Below are 22,851 nucleotides of genomic sequence, written 5' to 3' on the forward strand. Positions count from 1 at the left end.
TTGGAAGGGACCCCAGGTTTCTCTACCAACCAAATGCTGTGCTTGTATCTGTGGCCTGAACTCCTGGTTTAGCTTACTGGAGAAAAGACACTTAAGAGGCTGAAACTTTGGGGCCAGGACAGTTGGGAGTGGCAGGCCCTGTCTGTGCAAAGTCACTAGGTTATCTATCCTGAGTAGAGAGATATAATGATGAAGGCACCCACCTGCTATTCTCCAGGGATGCTGACCTATGCTGGGCAGGTCTGTGTTACCACCAGAGTTCCTCCTATTCCCCTTGAGGTGTTGACTCTTCAGGTGTCAAACATGGAGCACAGGCACAGCAACTCCACCTGCTGACAGGATTAAACTAGAATATTCTGCCCTCACAGGGCAATCCCATTCCTCTTGCCCTGCTGAAGGAAAAAGGCCCAAGAACTGTCAACAAGTTTGATCAAAAGCCATCGACACAAGGGAAAAAAAATACTTTATCAGAACAAGAGAGACTGTAGACTATTTTCTAATTCCCTGGAAAAGTATGCATCTTTTGAAAGGATTTGTTGTATCTGAAATCCAAATTCTGAAATTCAGTTCCTGGTACCTACCAAAAGCAGGGCAGTGACATTCATTGGTGTCTTTTGTGTCTCAGTCAAGGATAAATACTTTACATATGTTGAATCATTTAAAATCCTCTTAACATAATTATCTTCATTTTTAATGGTCTGGAAAAGAAAGCTCTTAAATTGAGGTAACACCTCCAAAGTAGCACAGCTAATACGGGGTTGGGGCCAGAACACCATTCCAGATCTGTCCATAGACTCTGGCTTCTCGGGGAGGATATTCATCTGTTTACCTAGGACAGTTGGGCTGTCTTAACATGAATAAAACGACGAAATGTCTTTTCAAAGATATGGGTTTTATGGAAAAGTCAGAAAATATACAGAAGCAAATGGAAAAATAATCATTCATCATCTCCCATCCAAGTTACTGCAGAAAACAGTTTGGGGTTATATTTGAAAACGTTAATATGTTTACCTGCTTTTGTCATCTGAGCCTTTATAGTGAGGTTTTATTTCTAGGTCAATAAATGTAGATCTAGGGGCTTCCCTGGTGGCACAGTGGTTAAGAATCTGCCTGCCAGTGCAAGGGATACAGGTTCGAGCCCTGGTCTGGGAAGATCCTACATGCTGCAGAGCAACTAAGCCCATGCGCCACAACTACTGAGCCTGTGCTCTAGAGGCCGCGAGCCACAACTACTGAACCTGTGTGCCACAACTACTGAAGCCCGCGTGCCTAGAGCCCGTGCTCCGCAACAAGAGAAGCCACCGCAATGAGAAGCCCGCACACCTCAACGAAGAGTAGCCCCCGCTCGCTGCAACTAGAGGAAAGCCCGCACACAGCAACGAAGACCCAACGCAGCCAAAAATAAATAAATTAAATAAATAAATAAATAAAAATAAATGTAGATCTATATCATCTACAGTTGGCTGGGTAGTATCTCAGTGTACACGTGTCCTAAATTATTCACCTGGTTCCTCTATCGTTAGACATCTAGGTTGTTTCTAATTTTTATTTATTATAAACAGTGTTCAATACATAAATTTGTACATCTTTGGGTGCTTTTGTTTCTTTAGGGGAAAAAATCCTAAATGTGAAATTGCCAAGTCAAAGGGAATGCACGTAACTTTCTTAAAAAACAAACTTTTGTTTTATTTTATTTTGTTTTTGAAAGCCTTTTAAAATTTTATTTATTTATTTATTTGTTTGTTTATTTTGTTGTGCCGGGTCTTAGTTGCAGCAGGCAGGCTCCTTAGTTGTGGCATGCGAACTCTTAGTTGCAGCATGCATGTGGGATCTAGTTCCCTGACCAGGGATCAAACCTGGGCCCCCTGCATTGGGAGTGTGGAGTCTTACCCACTGCGCCACCAGGGAAGTCCCTGAAATTTTTTTTTTTTAATTTTATGTACAAACAGCTAGCATTGTTTCTGCTGTAAGGATGTCCTGGATGACCCAGTCAAGGAAGTTTACTTGGTCCAGCTTAATGAAGCCAATATCCTTTGTGTACTGACGGATCATACTGTGCTGGTTTGAGCAGAGGTAGCAAGAGCAAGAACCCTGGCTGAATTTTCTCGAATGGCTCCAGAAGAGCTGCTGGCAACCCATCTTGCTTTCTCGAATGCAAGGAGGCAAAAGGAAAGAGCTCCAAAAGCAAACTTTTAGATTCAAGTATGTCATGTATACAGAAAGTGCATAAGTTATAAGTGGACAGTTTGATCAAGTGTCACAAAGGGAGCACACCTGTGTAAATACCACCCAGATCAAGAAATAGAAAACTATGATCCCCCTCAACCCCTCTCAGGCCTCCCCCCAACCTTTCCTGCTCTCATCTTTCCAGACATAACCACTCTTCTGAGGTTTAACATCACAGATTGATTCTGACTATCTCTTAACATTACATAAACATTATCATCCAGTGTGTACTCATTTGTGCCTGATTTCTCTCACTCAATGTTATCTTTGTGAACTTATGTTGATGAGTATAGTGGGAGCTCATTTTCATTGATGTATTTTTTTTAATTCTAATATTGAATTTTTAGAAAGTGAATACTCACGGGCAACATCATACCAGAAGCATCTCTTGTGCCTTCTACCAGTCATTGCTTTCCTAAAAGGTGACCTCTCTTCCGATTTCTATCACACTCGATTTGTTTTACCTTTCTTTAAATCTTATATATAAGTAGATCATACAGTAAGTACTCTTTGATGACTGGCTTTTCACTCATATTTTTACCTATTGGATTCACCCACATTTTTGGGTGTAGCAGGAGTTCATCCTTTATTGTACAGTAGATCAGTTTATGAACATGCAGTAATTAATCCATTCTACTGTTGATAGGCATTTGGATTTTATATGATTTTTGGCTATTATCAATAATGCTACTACGAACATTCTTGTGCATGTCTTTAATGTTTGGAGGGGGGCATGTCCTCCTTTCATTATTTTTCTTTTTCAGAATTTTTGGGCTATCTTTGCATATTATTCTGCATAGAGATGTACCTTAGTATCATTTGGTAAAAATCTTAGAAAAGTTAATGTTAGCATTTTGATTTGGATAGTGCAAAACACACAGTTTAATTTAATATCTTAATTTTGAGGATTCTCATTCCGTGTTTATTAAAATCCTATGTCTCTTTACAAAGTTTTACAGTTTTCTTCATATCATTTTTAAGCATTTATTTTTAAGTTTATTCCTCGGTAGTTTATATCTTTGGTTGCTTTTGTGAATAGGATCTTCTTCCAGGGAGGTCTTTCAATGACACTGTATGAAAGAAATAAATGAGTGCTGTTTAGAAATTCAGTATGTTACAGAAATTCTACTTGTCTCTTTTATTTGTAAACAACTATTTAGAACTTTCATAGTTGCTTAGTAACGTGTCCCCTTGGCTTTTCATTCTGTGGTGGTACAAAGATAACATGGAATTCTGGAGACATCCAAAATTGCATGGCGGTGTTGGAAGCTTTCCCAGCTCACGAGTCCCTGCACAAGTTTCTACTCAGGCTGATGGGAAAGAACACCTAAAGCCTGGGCCATTTCTAGGCACTTATTCTGTACCAGTTACTACTAAGTGTGGAGAAAACAGACAGATGATCCTCAAAAACATGCATAGAGCTTTCAGTTTTCTATGGAGAGAGATTCAGCCTGTAAGGCTGAAGAACCTTCCAGCAGGGGACCTGCATGGGGAAAGGCCCTGAGGTGGGAGGGATTTAGCACATTCAGAGAAGGGAAAAGAATGCAGGGCCCGGATGTGCTGAGTGAGGGGTGTGTCCTGAGATGAGTCATGAGTGGGGAAGTGCAGGCAGGATTATCTGCTGAGATGATGCTTTTCCCACTCCGGCTGATGGGGACCCAAGCAAATGCGATGGGCTGGGGTCTGGCAGTCAGGCGGCCCTGGCTGCAAGGTGGTGTGGGCCCAGGGAGACTGAGTCCCAGCCCCAGGGGTTGCCTCCTTCTAGCTGTGGGAATGAGGGCCAGTGGCCTAACTCTCTCCCTGGGCCCCATACTGAACTGGACATCTGGCATTGTAGCTTAATTGTAGCTACATTACATAGAGAATGGATGGACAACAAGGTCCTACTGTATAGCACAGGGAACTATATTCAATGTCCTAGGATAAGCCATAATGGAAAAGAATATAAAAAAGAATGTACATATATGTATAACTCAGTCATTTTGCTGTAGAGCGGAAATTAACACAACATTGTAAATCAACTATATTTCAATTAAAAAGAATTACTAATGAAATTAACATTTAAAGATCAACATATAAAAATACTTTTGGGACTTCCCTGGCGGTCCAGTGGTTAGGACTCCACACTTCCACTGCAGGTGGCATGGGTTCAATCCCTGGTCAGGGAACTAAGATCCCACATCCTGTGGCGTGACCTAAAAAGAAATAAAATATATTTTTTAGCATCATCCTTGCAGATTAACTTTATCTTATTTTTAAACTACATTTAATACGCAGCAAGTTGGAACAGTTAAGCTTTTGGTTCCTCCCTCTGTTAAGCATGTAACCATCTGTAAGTGTACACATAAGAAGCTGCTTCTTCAAGGGGCCCTTTTGAAATATGGGCAAGCATTTTCTCATGGGAATAACATCACCCTCTAATTGGATGCAGTAAGAGAGTAAATGGTTTGATCATGCAGAAGACAGCCTAGTGAGGGAGAGGGTATGTTTATACACACAGGATTCCTTTGATTCACACTCTGCTGCGTCCTGTGTTTCTATGACAGACATCTGGTCATTCCCCTCCCAGAAAGCCATTGTGTGGCACCAAAGAGATAAAGCGTGTGAAAATGCTTTTTAACAGAAGAGCTAGACAGGTTGGGGGTCGTAATTAGGTTGGGTGACTTCCTGGGGTCCCTGAGCATCTGGGGAAACAGGTGATAGGGGCCCTGACAGGTAACCCACTGAGAAAGCAGAGGAAATGCCAAAACTGAGATAACTGAGGCAGCTGGAGATCAAATAAGACCTTTAAATTTTAATTTTTTTTCTAAGCTGGCCTGCCCACAGTTCAAAATTTGGCACTAGTTCCCATGGAAAAATGCTGGTTGCCTCAACCATGAGACCTTTCACTGCCCCTCACCCTCACCCTGTCCAGCTTCGACCTGGGCTCAGCCCAGCCAAACCCAGCTCCTGAATGCAAGTGGGCCCAAGTGTTGCAGGAAAACGCGTGGGGCCAGAGAGGATGGTCACGTCCCACGTCTCAGGCGAGTCCCTGGGACGGCCGCCAAGTGTGGGTTCTTAGCTTCGCACAGGAAAGAATTAAAGAGCGAGCCACAGTAAAGTGAAAGGAGGTTTATTCAGGGAGATGCATATTCCATAGATGGAGTGTGGGCCATCTCAGAAGGTGAGAGTGGCCCCAGGGTATAGGGCTGCCAGTTTTTATAAGGGTGGGGTTTTATAGTGGGTAATTTCATAGGCGAATGAGTGGGAGGAATATTCCAGCTATTTTGGGGAAGTGGTGGGGATTTCCAGGAACTGGACCACCGCCCACTTTTTGACTTTGTCTGGTCGGCCTTGGGACTGTCATGGCACCTGTGAGTGTGTCATTTAGCACGCTGACGTGTTACAGTGAGCGTATATTGAGGCTCAAGGTCTAGTGGAAGTCAACTCATCAGCCATCTTGGACCTAGTTGGTTCTAACCAATTTATGTCGTGTCCTCAATGGCCGTCATTCTCTTAAAGGTTGTGTCCTGCCCCCTTCCTGTCTCACAAGCACCCATGCGGCTCAGAGATGGGGTGAACACATCTGGGTTTCCTGTGACCCTCCTCATTTGTGCCTGTCGTCCTGGTGCCACCACTAATACTCCCCCTTTCATCCTCCGCAGTCCTCCAATATAGGGGATAAATTATATGTTCTCCTTATCGAGAACCCAACTACGGTCTGTTACCTCAACAGTCAGCAAGCCTTGGAAGCCTAGGTTTGGAGAGCAAGGGTCCAGGGATACTGCACTTGTTCCCAAAAGGTAAAAGGAATGGACAGCAGGGCACGGTCTAAATTGTTCAGCCTAACATAAGAAAGACCCAGAAGGCAGTGATAATGCTCTGGTTCACCTCCCCATCCCAGGCATCCTCACCTGTTCGAGCACCAGCACGGCTACCCTGCGTACTAGGAATCTAGATGCATAAAGCACGGTACACTGATCAAAGGCAATGAGACATTCATTCCATCTAACAAAACTGAGTCCAAGCTCACTTTGCGTACCACACAACAGGCCAGTGAATCTGGAGACGCGGTGTTGAGGCAAGGAATAGCGACTTTATTCAGAAAGACGGCAGACCAAGAAGATGGTGGACTAGTGTCCCCAAAAAACCATCTTATCAGGGTCTGGATGCCAGTTTCTTTTATAGAACAGAGAGGGGGAGGCAGTGAGGAAGTAAAGTAAAAAGGGCCATTAGTTTTGCCTGGCTTGGCCAGCATCAGGGAGGGGATGTATTAATTCCTTCTTTTCTGCAGCCATCCACGGGTGGGCAGGGTCAGATTGTCTCCCTGTGAGCTGAACAAAGGCACTTTAGTGTAACATTCAGGCAGAGGGGCAGGGTTCCCTGAGGCAGGTCATTATGGATGATTATAATAACAAAAGCAACTAAAAGCAAAGGTTAAAGTCAAAGAAACAGATCCAACATGGAGTCAGATTTTGCTCTTCCCTGTTACACATTTACTGACATGCTACTTTGGTCCAGGAACAGACATAGATACTGGGAATCCAAAAAGGATTTCAGGCGAGTCACTAGACTTATAGTGCAGTGAGGTAAACGCTACGAGGTAAGCCCAAGGGGTCATGGGAGCCCAGAGGAAGAGCTGGCTCACTTTTCCTGGAAAGCCGTTGGGGGGAGGGGGGGCGGGAGGAGGGGTGGTTACCAGGAAAGCTGTCACAAAGGAGCTCTTGGAGCCAGGCTCTGCAGACAAGACAAGGTACCAGATATCTCCCTGCGGGGGCAGGGAGTTCTCAGCTTTCAAGAGCCAAACAACCAGTGTGATGAATTGGGAGATGGGGATTGACATATATACACGAATATGTATAAAATGGATAACTAATAAGAACCTGCTGTATAAAAAAATACATAAAATAAAATTCAAAAAAAAAAAAAAGAGCCAAACAACCAGAATTACAAGTATGTGTGAGCCAGCAGGAGGACCCAGGCAGGCAGATGAAGCCATGGATGATGCAGTCCCGGGAGGGTGGGGCTGGTGTTCCTTTCAGACCTTCCCCTTAGGGGCAGCTTGTGCCAGGCCCCAAGCCCGGTCTGGGGCTGAAGTTCAGAGCATCCAGATGGCCTGCGGGAGGTGAGAGTGGGCCTAGAATCAGGCAGGCTCTGAAAAAGCTGATCCGCTATCAGATAAACTTCCTGGGAAGAGGGCTGGAAATCTCGAGTGTCTAGTGTCGCCATGTCGCCATTCCGAGAAGCAGAAAGAATAGGCAGGCCCCAAGGCACTGGCTTCCCCTTGACTAGAGGGCAAGGTTGAGAAACAGGCTGGCCCCAGCTCACCCTTCCCACCCCTCCACCCTCTGCAATTTCTGCCACTGAGGATGCCATTAGGTTTTAGGGTCTCGTTGAGGTAACCCAGTGGTTCTCAAGTTTTAGCATCACCTGGGGAGGCCTGTTAAAACACAGATGCCTGGGGCCCACTCCAGAGTCCATAGGTCTGGGGTAGAGCCCCCAAAACTGTACTGTATACGAGTTCCCAGGTGCTCTGGTTCTCATGGTGTTTTTTGGTTTATTTGCTTTTCATTGAGGTATAATTGTACAATAGTATACAAATTTCAGGTGTACAACATAGTGATTCACAATTTTTAAAGCTTATATTCCATTTATAGTTATTAGAAAATATTGGCTATACTCCCAGTGTATAGTATATCCTTGGAGCTTATTGATTATATTCTCATGTTTTGAGAAGCACTGAGGTAACCCAGGCGTGGTCCCTCTTTGATGGGGCCCCCAGTGAGGCTGCCTGGGGCTGAGGACATGGGATTCGGAAGCGGGAACTGGGCTGTGGGCTGGCTTGTAAGACTCCTCAGTTTCTACCTCAATAAAACGGTCATTCTGGGGAATATCCTGGCGGTCCAGTGGTTAGGACTCCATGCTCTCACTGCTGAGGGCTTGGGGAACTAATAAAATCCCACAAGCTGCGCAGCATGGCTGAAAAAAAAAGAAAAGGGTCATTTTGAGTCCCAAACAAGACCTGTGATATAAAAGCCCTTTGTAAACTGAGAGGTGAAATTCAATGTCAGTTATCATGCCCAAGCTGAAACCGTGTAAAACTCAGATTGGGACTCGAACACACGCAGCCGGGGCTCGAACCCGGCCAAAACCCAGATTGGGACTTCAACCTACGTGGCCGGGATTTGAACCCGACCAAAACCCTGCTTGCGACTCTAACCTACGGTCTTTTAATTAGAATCACTCACCTGACGTCTGGACTGACTGAGGCTCAGGTTCTTTGTGACTCTGCGCAGAAGGAATCCAGCGAGAGGCAAAGTGATAGGAAAGAAGTAGATTTCTTAACTTAGGACGCTTGTACGAGATGCAAGCGGGCAGGCGAGGGAGCTCTGCCTTGAGGATTAAGTGGGCTACAATTTTATGGTCAAAGGAAAGGGGGAGGGGAAAAGACGGCCTTCTTCCAGTAGACATGAGGCTTACATCACTAGTTCCTGCTTCATATCAGGCAGGAGAGTGTCTGACCCTATGAAGTCAAACTAGGATTATCATAGCGCTTATTCAAATCAGTAGAAGGGTGGTGACATTTTTCTTCCACCTAATGGCCTGGGGCATATCTCGTGCTTTTATTTGTGGCTTTATAGTTAAGCAAGCCTGCTTTGTTCCAATAGCTTTCTTGAGCGATCATTAACTTACAGTGGTCTCCCAAAGTTTCCTAGGTTTCCCTCTCTATCTATAGTCCCCTACTGGGACTTCTACAACTACCTGTATAACTATCCTAGTCTATGCGTATCACAAACCTGAAGTTGTGAAATGTGCTTGTTTCTCCTAAAATAATTATGGCTGTGACCTAAGGACCACACCTACATCAGGATCCCCTGGGATGCTTCTTTTAATGTGAACTTCATAGATCTGAATCTTGGGTTGGGGCCCACCATTACATTTACATTTTCAAAACGTCTTGGGTGATTCTTGGACACCCCAAGGAGTTTAAGAACCACCAACTTATTTGAGGAGTGAGTGGGAGATGAAAAAAAAAAAAAGTCATTCTTCATTTTTCTGGTTTGCTGTTGGGCCAGCGAGATCCCCCACCCCACCCCAAACCCCGCCCTCCCTCAGTCTCCTTGCTGCCAGCAATGCTGGAGGAACCTCACTTCTCTGGAAGGTCATGTCTCACCGGATTCACTTTTCCAGAAAGCTGCTTCCCGGTCGCCAGGCTCCCAGCTGCACGCACGCCAGGCGCCCCCTCCTGGCCACATAGTTTTGTCACTTTTCCTCCGATGGTGCTAATCTGATCCTCCCACGTATGAGTTCAGAATCCTTTTAATGTCAGAAGGAAATATGATTCTCTTGCATTTAAGAAGTTTGAATGCCTCTTCAAATGTCTCAGCTACTTGTGATTTTACTGTTCCAGTGTTCTGGAATGAGCTCTCCAGAAAAAAGAGGTTCAGGCATTTAGTTTGCAGAAGTGAAATCAGATCGGGGATGGGGGGGTGGACTCCACCTTCCGTAGGTGGAGTCTTTTCTTTAAAAGGGCCACATCTGCCAGGGTGTAGCTCATAACACAGCAGTAAACTTGCCAGGGTGCAGCTCATAACACAGCAGTAAACTTGCCAGGGTGCAGCTCATAACACAGCAGAAACTTGGTCCGTGGAGGATGCTGGAGGTGTGTACCTGTGTGCAGTTTCCTTCCGTGGCTTCATTTCAGCAGTATGTGGTTCTCTGTGCTCAGTTAGCGTTTCTTGCAGAAGAAATCATGCATAAGCAAATGTAAAATTCCCATTATCCTCAGATAGTTCCCTAATGTATCAATGGTACTGGCACAAATTCGTGCTCTTTTATAGCAAATCTGACTGTAATGCATCATTAAGAATGTGCTGATATGAAAATACCTCTGAAATAAATTGTAGAGTGAAAAAAACCAAGGTGCCAAAAAAAAAAAAATGCCACATTTCGGTAGGCTGGCAGAGAAAGTGTTCGTGGATTCAGAAAATCTAATTAACAACCTGAGACTTCCTCTGAGTCTTCTGTTGATTGTCTGGTCACTTTCTTCACAGCATCCTGGAGCTGGAGGGTGTCCTAGAGCTGTTCTTCCCTACTGTGTGCACACCCAGCACATAGTGATTGTTAACAGATAAACTGATAAACTAAGGCACATTACACCTTTGAAGAGTTTATTTGAGCAAACATCAGTTTGAATCGGGCAGTACCAAACCAAAAGTTGTTAGGAGCACTCCTTTCTACTACAAAAGTAGAAAACCAAAAGTAGAACCAAACCAAAAGTAGAACCAAAAGTTGTTAGGAGCACTCCTTTCTACTACAGGAGCTAGTAGAAAGGCTTTTATAGGAGGAGACTCGGAAACAAAGTAAAGAAATTATTTGATTGGCTATAGCTTGAGCAGTTGCTTTTTGGGGGAAAACCTATCTGACTGTTTTTGTGTTTTTTGTGTTTTTTGCTTTTTGGCACGTGGCATGTGGGATCTTAGTTCCCCGACCAGGGATCAAACCCACACCCCCTGCACTGGAAGCGTGGAGTCTCAACCACTGGATTGCCAGGGAAGTCCTGACTGTTTGTTCTTAAATGTTATTTTCTGGGATTTGAGTGCAGTAACTCTGGGCTAGGTTTTGGTTTACTTAGATAGGCTACCAAGGCATTTGAGCCACCTTAGTCCATATACACATTAGGGTCCACCCTTGGTGTCGTACATTCTACGGGTTTGGACAAATGTGTAATGACATGCATCCATCATTACAGTATCATACAGAGTATTTTCACTGCCCTAAAAACCCTCTGTGCTCCACGTAGTCAATCTCTCCCTTCTCACTAACAACCATTGATCTTTTTATTGTCTCCATGGTTTTGCCTTTTCCAGAATGTCTTATAGTTGGAATCATATAGTACGTAGCCTTTTCAGATTGGTTTATTTCACTTAGTAACATGCACTTAAGTTTCCTCCATTTCTTTTCATGGCTTCATACCTCATTTCCTTTCGGTGCTGAATAATATTCCATTGTCTGATGTACCGCATTGTACTTATCCACTCATCTACTGAAGATTCCGGAACTTTTTCAACTCCCCAAAAGGAAGTTCTGTACGCATTAAACACTTACTCCACATTCCCTGGCCTCCCCAGCCCCTGGCAACTACTAATCTACTTTTAGTCTCTATGGATTTGCCTATTCTGGATATTTTGTGCCAATGAAATCTCATTAATTCTTTGTACCTTCCTTACTATACAGTCTTTCTTTCATTTGTTCTTCATTTCCAACCTCTCCTTTTCCCTAGGTCCCCCAGGCTCCCCTGCTGCACGATATTGTGTTATCTTTCCTTGGAATATTTGCACTTTAAACCCATGTGAATATGGCAAGTATAAGGCAAAAAGATATTTTGAATCATATTTCTGGGCCTCACTGTGACCCTGGCAGTCCAGTGGTTAGGACTGGGGGCTTTCACTGCTGAGGCCCTGGGTTCAATCCCTGGTCAGGGAACTAAGATCCCACAAGCCCCTTGGCATGGCGAAAAAAAAAAAAAGAGGCCTAATACTTGGAACAAATAGAGCCAGGGAACCTGGGTCAGCCTCAGAGTCACCTGGAAAGTTTCATGAAATGCAGATTCTAACTGCCCACCGGGGAAGTCTCATCCAGGGTGTCTTTGGTATGGCTTCGACAATGTCTTTTTGTTCATGCACACTTGTGAGCACTCTGGGGCGGGGCTAGAAGTACGAGAAGGGCAAACCCTGGGGCACAGCGTTTAGGGAAGCACTTGCCCTGTACCCCTTGCATCACCCAGTCAGGGCCCTGCACTGGGGGCTTCTAAAAACGTGTGGAGGAAAATGGGTCTTTCCAGGGAGCTGGAACCAGTGACCAGGGTCAGAAAAACCCAGGTTATACCTATAAGGTCTCCTGACATGGCAACTCGATGAGTTTTCACTGCTATCTTTTAAAAACTCATATCTTTAAAGGTCACAGGCATAAGGCAATATTTCCACCTAAATCTCAGACCTAGAGATGTCTAAGAACTAATTAGAATTAGTGACATTGACTTTTCTCAAATGGATGATTTTTAACATGCTGTATTAGTTTCCTAGTGCTGTTGTAACAAAGCACCATAAATGAGGTAGCTTAGAGTAACTATTCTCACCCAGTTCTGGAGGCCAAAAGTCTGAAATCAAGGTGTTGGCAGGACCATGCTCCCTCTGAAACCTGTAGGGGAGAATCTCTCCTTGCTTCTTCTAGCTTCCAGGGATTACTGGCCATCCTTGGAATTCCTCAGCTTGAAGTTCCATTACCCCAGTCTCTGCCCTCACGGTCTCATGACCTTCTTCTCTCTGTGTCTGTGTCTCTGTCTCCCTCTCATTATAAGATGGCCTATCCCAATCCAACGTGTCCTCATCTTAACTTGATTACATCTGCAAAGATCCTATTTCCAAACAAGGTCACATTCATAGGTCACGGATAGACATGAATTGGAGGGGAGGAGGAGGGGGACACACTTCAACCCAGTCCTTGTGCCCGCTTCGGCAGCACATATACTAAAATTGGAATGGTACAGAGAAGGTTGGCATGGTCCCTGCACAAGGATGACATGCAAATTCGTGAAGCGTTCCATGTTTTTCAAATATCATATATCACATATATGGAATCTAAAATATGACACAGATGAACTTTCCTATGAAACAGAAACAGACTCAGACATAGAGAACAGATTTGTGGTTGCCAACGGGGAGGGGAGATAGGGGAGGGAAGGATTGGGAGTTTGGAATTAGCAGATGCAAACTATTATATATAGAATGGATAAACAACAAGGTCCTACTGTATAGCACAGGGAACTATATTCAATCTCCTGTGATAAACCATAATGGAAAAGAATATGAAAAAGAATATATATATACATATTTATATGTATATAACTGAATCACTTTGCTGTACAGCAGAAGTTAACACAACATTATAAATCAACTATACTTCAATTAAAAAAAAAATTTGGTGGGGGGGGCTATGCCACGCAGCTTGCAGGATCTTAGTTCCACGACCAGGGATTGAACCCAGGCCACGGCAGTGATAGCACCAAGCCCTAACCACTGGACCGTCAGGGAACTCCCGAATAAATTTTTTTAAAAATTGTTCACCTCTTGGCTTTTCATTTGATTTGGATTCATTCTCTTCACCTACCTCCAAATAAGCGGGGGTCTTTTATAAGGATTTTAATGGATGTTGCCAATCATCTAGCACCAATTTAAAAGATGAGAAGGTACTATTCTCCACAGGTGAACTAACACATCAGATTATCAATGTGCTCTGCTCCCTTACAGAAATGCACATTTAGAGGGGAGCAGCCTTTAGGGTTTGACCACCTGTATCCACTTGTATGTTTCCAAATGTAGGAGACAGTATACCTACAAAGGATTTTCTATCTCTAGGAAGGTTGGGAAAAAATAAATAAAACTCCTACTGTTTACTTGAATCTAGAAAGGAATGAAAGCTCTCTTTTTAAGTTAGCGAAGGAATGAGATAGTGACAGGCAGACCTAATAGGCAAATTTTTATTTTAAGTGAAACAACGAGGAATCATCACTGTTTCGCAGCCTTAAGGATCACCAGGTTCACCTCAGTTTATAGTCAATTGAACCCCAGGGAAGCTAAGTGATTTCCCAAGGTCACACAGTTCATCAATCACCTAAAAAATACTTACTGATCTTCTGCTACATGTAAATTTCTATGCTGGGTAGCGTAGGGACCAGAACAGAACACTTGACTCCAGATTCCTAGTCTCTTAAAATTGCTGGTGCCTCAACACCAGTCAAGGGAGTGGCACCAAACCACCAGCAGCTACTGCATTCTTTATCTCCATGTACTTTTTAAAAAAGCCAGTATCACTTAAGAATGTTCTTGATCAAGCAGTAAAAAGTCATTAATTTTATCAAATCTGGATCCTTGCATACACATCTTAATATCTGTGTACGAAATAAACAGGCATAAAGCACTTTTGTTGTATCCTGAAGTTGTCCATGAAAAGCCCTTGAGTTGCAAACTGAATGAGTTGCATTTTTCATGGAATACCATTTATACTTCAAAGAACACCTGCCCAAACTAGAGTTATTCACATTTGAGTGTTTGGCAGGCATTTCCTCAAAAATGAATAAAGTGAAGACAATTGACAGCATGTGTTGCCCATGATAAAATTTGAGCCTTCAAGTAACAAGCGAAATTTTGGAAAACTTGTGCCTACCACCATGAGCTTGACAGGTTCCCAATACTTAAAGACTTTTCTAATAAGATCTATAGTCATATTCCAAAGGTATTTTTTTCTATATTATGTAATGAAGTGTGTTAACTTTTATAAGACTTGTATAACTCAGTTAATCAATATTTCCCAAATGATCAATCCATGATGTTAAAAAACCAAGCATGGGTAAAATATCTATTTAAAGTGCAAGATGGATTTTAATGTAGCAGAGTAGGAAAAGTTCATTGATATGGTTTTAGATTACACATTGCAACTTAGGAAACCACCACTTGTCAAGCGTTGGGGTAGTATCACACAATAGCCACAATTATCTAATAATCATCTAAAAACAAAAATTTCTTCCCCTTTCTAACTGCATAACAGTGAGGATGAATTTTCTTCAAACACTTTAACCAGAACAACACATTGCAACAAATGAAAAAGTAGTTGAGAATCAAACTCTCTTCTATTAGGTTAGACCTTAATAAAACATTTTCAATGTAAAAAAACAACATTCTTCTCACTAAATGCTTCCCTAGTTTGAAGAAGATCATTATTTTTTATTTTTAAAAATGTGTTGGGACTTCTCTGGTGGCGCAGTGGTTAAGAATCCGCCTGCCAATGCAGGAGACACAGGTTTGAGCCCTGGTCCGGGAAGATCCCACATGCCGCGGAGCAACTAAGCCCGTGCACCAAAACTACTGAGCCTGTGCTCTAGAGCCCACGAGCCACAACTACTGAGCCTACGTGCCACAACTACTGAAGCCCACGCGCCTAGAGCCCGTGCTCCGCAACAAGAGAAGCCACCGCAATGAGAAGCCTGAGCACTGCAACAAAGAGTAGCCCCCGCTCGCCGCAACTAGAGAAAGCCCGCACGCAGCAACGAAGACCCAACGCAGCCAAAAATAAATAAATAAATTTATTTTTTTTAAAAAGTGTTATTGTTTTACCTAACATGAAATGGGTTTATTATTGGTATTGTTCTGGTCACCCCATGGAGGTATATGGATCCCACAAGCAAAATTTGCCTCTGGTTTTGAGACTGACACACCACACACACCAAGAGGGTATGAAGAATTCTATTACTCACATAATCAGGCTTTCTGGGAAGAGCAGGGCAGGCTCCAAAGAAGGTCCAAAAACAGCTTAAGAAAGCAGGGAGAGGCGACTGGAGTCTTCTGGTGGTTAGGGGTGGGGCTGGAGTGAGGGCTCCCTCACATGGACCAGATCGTGCGTGGGCTGAACTTTTCCTTGGCACAAAGGGAGGCAGCTCCTTGAGCTTTGTCACTGGCTTCACCTGTGGGCCGAGAGGGCCAGGTTAGGCACAGAGGCTGGAAGGTGTCAACACTCAAATAGCAACAACGGGGTCGGACTCCTTATTAAAATTCACCCTTGATATTGGACTGATGACTGAAATGTGGCCATGTTTCATTTAATTGAATCTGAACTTGTAAGAAACAAACCATTATGGTGTTCTATGAAGCCTGTAGACTGGTTAGGGAGGCGAAAGTTCTGTTGAATGCCTTAAGAGCCCAGTGTTCTGTATTTTGCAAAGTGAAATGTGTGCATTGGTTGCTATCAATAATATTTAGAACTGCAAAGGAGATAAGAAGGGTCTTGGTGAGCCCTCACATTGTGGCTTTCGTAGGTGCAGAGATATGTGTGACCTTGGTTTATATTTTGGGTATCTGTGAAGCAAGAGATTCCTAGAGTTTTTGACCCATAAGGATGCAACCTTGGATAAGGAATTGTTGCCGCCACTTGGCTGGACCAGATGGCTGACTGTTGGCAATGAACAACCCACGCATCTGTAAACGTGTGCAGCTGAAGCTGATTGTTGGCTAGGGCTCAGGGCTAAGATGACTGCCTGAAGTCCAGCTAATTGTGCTGACCCTGTGTCCTGTCCTTAGTTAGGGATGACCCCATAAAGGGATAAAAAGCAGCAGCTCTCCAGAGAGCTCCATCACGTATAGTGATGGTAATGATGTCTGTAAACCATTCAAACTCCCACTGCTATTCACTGTATCGACCCCAAGGCTCCCCAAGTAGCCACGAGGTCTGGAGAGGGGTGACCTCTTCCAGCATGGTAGCATCTGGCAAAGGTTGTGAGACAAATGACCCAGGGCTACTTGAAAGAGGGCCTCAGTGACATTCTCCAGGCCTTAAACATCAATTATCAAAACTTTCAACTTAGGTTGATTACACGTGTAACAGAGGCTTGGGCGGACTCAGCAAATGCAGCATAAAGCAGCCAACTCAGGGTGTAAGCTCCCTAGCAGGCAGCAACACAGCTCAAAGAGCACACTGGCCAGCCAGCAGGCAGCAGCTCAGAATGCATGCCTGCCAGCAGGCAACAGAACCAGTTAGCAAATCAAAGCAGGAGAAGAGAGACCCTTGGTAGTGGTCACCACCTAGATACTCAATGGTTGGGTTCACCCTGCCTCCTTGGGGTGATCACAACATTTATTTACACAAAAATAAATAAATAAATAAACAAATCAATCATAATTTTAAAATAAAATTTTGAATTCTCAGTTTTAATTTCTAACACAGTAAACATCAATAGAAATATCCCACATAAGCAACAACTTTTTGACGCCCTCTCTATATTTTAAGGGTGTGAAGAGATCCTGAGACCAAACAGTATGAGACCCATTGGTGTATCTATTTGTAAAACTGAAGCAAAAGTCTCACAAGACAACAGTTACTCATCTATCATGTGATACACCCGGTTTTCTCCTCTATTCTTCTCTATTTCATCCTATAACAAATGCTGGTCATGCCCACGAATGGTTCATTAGCTACAGCTTGAAAACATTCAAGTAAAGCATGAGGATAGTATAATGTCTTTGTGGGGCACTTTTTACTTAAATTAAACTTGGTTATTGTTGGAGAAGAAGTATCTAAGGTCACATTGCCCCTGAGGATCAGGTTCTCACCTCTAAACAGAGTTGAATATACCGTGAAATTAATGAAGCTTGGCTTTACGGTTCCTCACGTGCACAGGCCCCTTCTAGGGTCCTGTACCTATTTTTTTTTTTTTTTAAGATTTGATGAAAGTTCATAATAATGCAGTTGAGAAGAAAAATAGTTATTTCTGAGATATACATTTTAAAGTAATAACTAGGATTATGACTTATAACATTATACCAGAACATATAAGATTTTTAGAAATTTCATGTAATGTCTGAAACATTTATATTAACATATTTCCATACAAATAACCCAAATGAAAGTTTAGTATTAGTTGTTTTGTTTGTTTTTTTTATACTGCATGTTCTTATTAGGCATCAATTTTATACACATCAGTGTATACATGTCAATCCCAATCGCCCAATTCAGCACACCACCATCCCCAGCTCACCGCCTGTACCTATTTTTTATGGGTAATTTGGCATTCCTTTTTTTTTTAAAGATGGCCACTTAATCTGTATAAGCTTCAGGCGTCACCAAACCTAGATCCATGCCTGCTTCTAAACCATTTTTCCCTCAGTATATAAGCTGGATTGTTTTAAAGTAAATGCTTTGCTTTCCTAACTAAAAACAATGGTAGCGGGGCTTCCCTGGTGGCGCAGTGGTTGAGAATCCGCCTGCCAATGCAGGGGACACGGGTTCGAGCCCTGGTCTGGGAAGATCCCACGTGCCGCGGAGCGACTAGGCCCGTGAGCCACAACTACTGAGCCTGCGCGTCTGGAGCCTGTGCTCAGCAACAAAAGAGGCCACGATAGTGAGAGGCCCGTGCACCGCGATGAAGAGTGGCCCCCACTTGCCACAACTAGAGAAAGCCCTCGCACAGAAACGAAGACCCAACACAGCCATAAATAAATAAATAAATAAATAAAAATTAAAAAAAAACCCCAAAAAACCACAATGGTAGCAATTAGAAACACAGCTGCTGTTTGCATCAGGTCCCTTTAAAGAAACTCACATGAGTTACTTATTTCAAGAAAAAGGGAGTTGATTCTAAGGATACATGTGCACTGGGACTTGAGAACCATCCAGAACAAGTCTGTCCCTTTTTCCCTTAGCAGCCCCATGGACTCTCTGCTTCTTTCTTGTGAGTCTGTCCTCCTCTCTTTAAAACCGGGCTTCTTCAGACCCTCAACTCCACGGTCCACAGTGAGCTCTTACTTAGTTCTCATCCTCCATTGACCCAGCCTGCCTCGGTTTACTCCCTTGATTTACAAATTGCCAACCCCTGGATGAGCAATCTGATTGGCTCAGCTCAGGGTTCCAAGCCAGGCCATGTCATAGGTTGCTGGGGAGCCTGAGATGGGCCATCCTTGGACCAAGTGCCCAGTAAACCACAGCGGGCAGGTGTGGGCACAGGGCCAGGTGATACAAACTTTAGCCAGTTAGGCCACAGAATCTATAGACAGGGCCTTATCCCTTAGAAGGGCTGGTCAGCAGACAGAAGTTATTCTGATCATTCAAGCTTTGAGTTTTTGCTCTATATTCTTAATTAGATTTTAGTTCAATTTTAACTTGAATGTTTTTGCAGTGCTGCTTCCAAATGTATGTGTATGTGTGTGTGTGTGTTTACCTCACTTTTCACTGTTTAATTTTGGAGTACAAAGGAGAACTTTTATTTTTGGTATTTTCTATTTTTAAAAACATGTTTCTTTCAGAGCATACTGATGTTCCAATTGTATTCCTCCCGGTTTTTTTGCTAATCATTGGAAAGTTGATGCAAGTGAATTATTTCAGAGAAGTATGTGTTACTCAGTTTCACCTAGATGTCACTCTAAAAAGGTGGTTAAGACAAAAGAATCAATAGTATGTGTAAATAGGAGTTTCATTACGATATTCTTAGCTGCCGGAGAACTTAATTTGTGAGAAAGACACACAAACTCACTGTGAGAGTCAGTTCCAAAAGGTCTCCAATTTCCCTTGTCTCTCTTCGGTGACACCCTAGGATTCCCTGAGTGTGTTGTGGGCTGCGTGCCGTTCCACGTTATTGCTTTGTTTGTTGTTGATGGCCAAACGTGTCTATGACTTTTTTTAAAATCTGGAAGCAGAAGTACCACATGAAACATGTTTACAAATGTTAAGCCCTTCTGGATAGTTGCAGGAAAGAAGGCAGGAGAGGAAGGGAATTCATGCACAAGAAAGTCTACTATGGGCTTGGCACTACTTTTTTATTTTATAGCTGGTCTCAGGTAAAATTCTCAGGTACTACCCCATTCTGAAGGTCAGCTCAGTAGCAGATTGCTAGACCCCATCCTTCCTCTGTAGCAGACACCCCTGTAGGGCCGTGGTTTTCCAAGTGGGGTCCTAGGACCAGCAGCATCAGAATCACCTGGGAACTTACTAGGAAAGCACATCTTCAGGCTCTGCCCTAGACCTACCTCATCAGAAACCCTGGGGGTGGGACCTGACACTTGGTTTTAACAAGCTCCCCCAGGTTTCTGATGCAGGCTAGAATTTGAGAACCACCATTTACAGCAGCGGTCCCCAACCTTTTTGGCACCAGGGACCAGTTTCTTAGAAGATAATTTTTCCACAGCCGGCTGGAGGGGGGTGGGGGATGGTTCAGGAGGTAATGTGAGCGATGGGGAGCGGCAGATGAAGCTTCACTTACTCGTCCACCGCTCGCCTCCTGCTGTGCAGCCCGGCTCCTAACATGGAAGTACTACTATGGACCAGTACCAGTCCACGGCCCGGGGGTGGGGACCCCTGATCTACAGGCTTACATGTCAAGATATCAGGGTAGGCAACACAGACAAACAGCACTTGGAGTAGGACCACAGGGGCCTATAACTCACATGTTACTTTGCTACTTTCCTCGCTGAGTCCAAGCTCACATTTCTCTCGGCACAATAGGCCAATAAATTGAGAGACGAGGTGTTGGGGCAGGAATAGCGACTTTATTAGGAAAGCCAGCAGACAGAGAAGACGGTGGACTTGTGTCCCAAAGAACCATCTTGTCCGAGTTAGCATTCAGGCTTCTTTTATACTAAGAGGGGAGGGAGTAAAGTCAAACATTTCCTGGTTCCCGTCAGCCTCCAGAAGGGATATGTTAATTTCTTCCTTCCTGCAATCATTCATAGGTTTGCATGGTCAGGATGTTTCCTATAGCTAAACAAAGGTGTTTTAGCTTAATGCTCATTACCTGGGAGGCAGGGGTCCCAGAGATGGGTCATTATGTGTAATTGAAGCTTATAGGCAATGTCCCTTTGGTGATTAACTTGTAATAGAATACAAAGGTTCTTCCCTATTACACTTTCAGGCCTTTATTTAGGTTATTCCTCTAACTAGAATACTTTCTCTCTCCATGTCCAGGCCCACCTGTTGGAACCTTGTTTGTTTTTCAAAGCCAAACCAGTTCAAAACCTACTTCCTCTAAGAAATTTTTCCAGATTCATTCACTCCTCTGAAATGTGGTGTCTGTCTTCTACAGGGAGCTCAAAATAGAACAGATTTTGGTCAGGAAGAAAAGTTAGAAGCTGACACACTTCCTTTGCTTTCTATCAGCAAGTCCTGCCTGCTGCTCCTGACTCAGGGTCTAACTGTTCCCTCTCCTGGAATGTGTTTACTGGAGATCAGGGATCAGAGATCAGAGGTCAACAAACATAGCCCACAGCCTATATTTGTACAGCCTCTGAGCTAAGAATGTTTTTTACATTTTAAAATGGTTAGAAAAAAATCAAAAGAAAAATAATATTTTGTGACACATGAAAAGTACATGAAATGCAAATTTCACTGTCCATAGATAAGGGATTGGTGGAACACAGCCTCACCCATTCATTTATGTTGTCTATGGCTGCTTTCTTGCCCCAAGGGCAAAGCTGGAAGAGTTGCAACAGAAACTGTATGGCCTGCAAAGCCAAAAATCATTACTGTCTGGCCCCTTACAGAAAAAGTTTGCAAACTCCTGCACTAGGTAACCTCACGTTTCATGCTTTCACTTTACTTAAGTCTCTGCTCAGATCTCACCTTATCAGAGAGGTCTTCCTGGACCACCCTACCTAAATGACACAGATGCCTCCTGACCTGTTCTGCATCTTTCAGATGCTTTGTTTTTCTTTGTAGCCCTTATCTTTAGTAGATGTTATGTATTTTTAAACTATAGGTCTCTCCTCATCAGAATCCAGCTTCATGAGATCAGAGCCTTTATTTTGGTTCATTACTACATGCCCAGAATGCTCTTAATGAACATTCAAACGAATGAATAAATATTCTCTAATAAGAATTCCTCCTAAGACATTTCCTGGTAGTTAAATTATTTTACTTTTATATTTGGAGGGATATGGGGTCATGTGTAACTAAGTGTAGTTTCTAGACTAAGTGATAGTAACAGAGGAAACTGGAGATATTGTTTGCCTTAAAAATAATGAACATACATTGTAGAATTTTTTTTTAATTAGAAGAACTGGAGGCAAAGCTTTCAGACATGGAGGTCATTTATTAAAAGAACTCCTCTAGTTTGTAATAAGAACATCCAGAGTTGCTGACTGGAATTCTAGAAACTAATTTTGACCACTTGTTTTTTTAAAGAGGTTTTAGAGACTACTTTTTCCCATTCTGTTTCTATTTCAAAATTCTTCCACATTTTAATCCAATTTTACAGATGTAGAATGTAGGCCAAAAAATGGGTTTCAAGACATAATTGCTGTTTGCTTTAGGGTAAGGAATTTTCTGGAGAAGTAGCCAGCATCACTCAAGAGCCTCAAGTGATCTTCCCATGCCCTCCCAATTAGAAGTCAGAACAGTGTTTGTAAAGGAATAACTCATCTGCCTTTTCCTCCTTTTGTAAAGACGTGGTGTCTTCTGTAGTTTTTTTTTTTAATTTATCTATTTTATTTATTTATTTTTGGCTGCATTGGGTCTTCGCTGCTGCGCAGGCTTTTCTCTAGTTGCAGCAAGTGGGGGCTACTCTTCGTTGTGGTGCACAGACTTCTCATTGCAGTGGTTTCTCTTGTTGCAGAGCACAGGCTCTAGGCATGCGGGCTCAGTAGTTGTGGCTCGCGGGCTCTAGAGGACAGGCCCAGTAGTTGTGGCGCACGGGCTTAGTTGCTCCGCGGCATGTGGGATCTTCCCGGACCAGGGCTCGAACCTGTGTCCCCTGCATTGGCAGACGGATTCTTAACCACTGTGCCACCAGGGAAGCCCCTGTAGTTTGTCTTTTAAACAGATTGCCTCATGTTTACCATGTGCTGGGTGAAGACATCATGTTCACTAGGAATATGCCCTCTTCCCTTCCCCACTCAAATAAATAGAAGTATAGGAAAACAAACAAACAAAAAATAAATAAATAGATAGAAGTATCCACATGAAAGGACAGGTTTTATCATTACATTAGGGAAATTTATACAAATGACTTCTATCTGGAAAATCTGAATTCTGAGATTACAAACTTAGGGTGGTTCTCTCAGGAAGACTGTCACTGTCACTTTGGGGAGAATTATGACTTTTGTATTAAAT

General features: G+C 43.2%; 1 long non-coding RNA gene and 1 other non-coding gene across 2 annotated transcripts in view; one reads left to right on the forward strand and one right to left on the reverse strand.

Moving 5' to 3' along the window:
* Positions 1–22,851, reverse strand: part of LOC103013197 (uncharacterized) — a 44,603-nt gene that overhangs the window by 6,735 nt on the left and 15,017 nt on the right. The window contains exons 4-6 of the long non-coding RNA XR_451484.2: positions 19,283–19,435; positions 15,518–15,724; positions 204–4,421 (exon numbers count right to left, since the gene is read on the reverse strand). This is a non-coding gene — a long non-coding RNA (uncharacterized LOC103013197). The remainder of the gene's footprint in view (positions 1–203; positions 4,422–15,517; positions 15,725–19,282; positions 19,436–22,851) is intronic.
* LOC114238565 (U6 spliceosomal RNA) lies at positions 12,711–12,817 on the forward strand. The gene has a single exon (XR_003623898.1). It is a non-coding gene; the product is annotated as a U6 spliceosomal RNA (small nuclear RNA).

This window comes from Balaenoptera acutorostrata, chromosome 7 (genome assembly GCF_949987535.1).
Source record: "Balaenoptera acutorostrata chromosome 7, mBalAcu1.1, whole genome shotgun sequence".
Taxonomy (NCBI): domain Eukaryota; kingdom Metazoa; phylum Chordata; class Mammalia; order Artiodactyla; family Balaenopteridae; genus Balaenoptera; species Balaenoptera acutorostrata.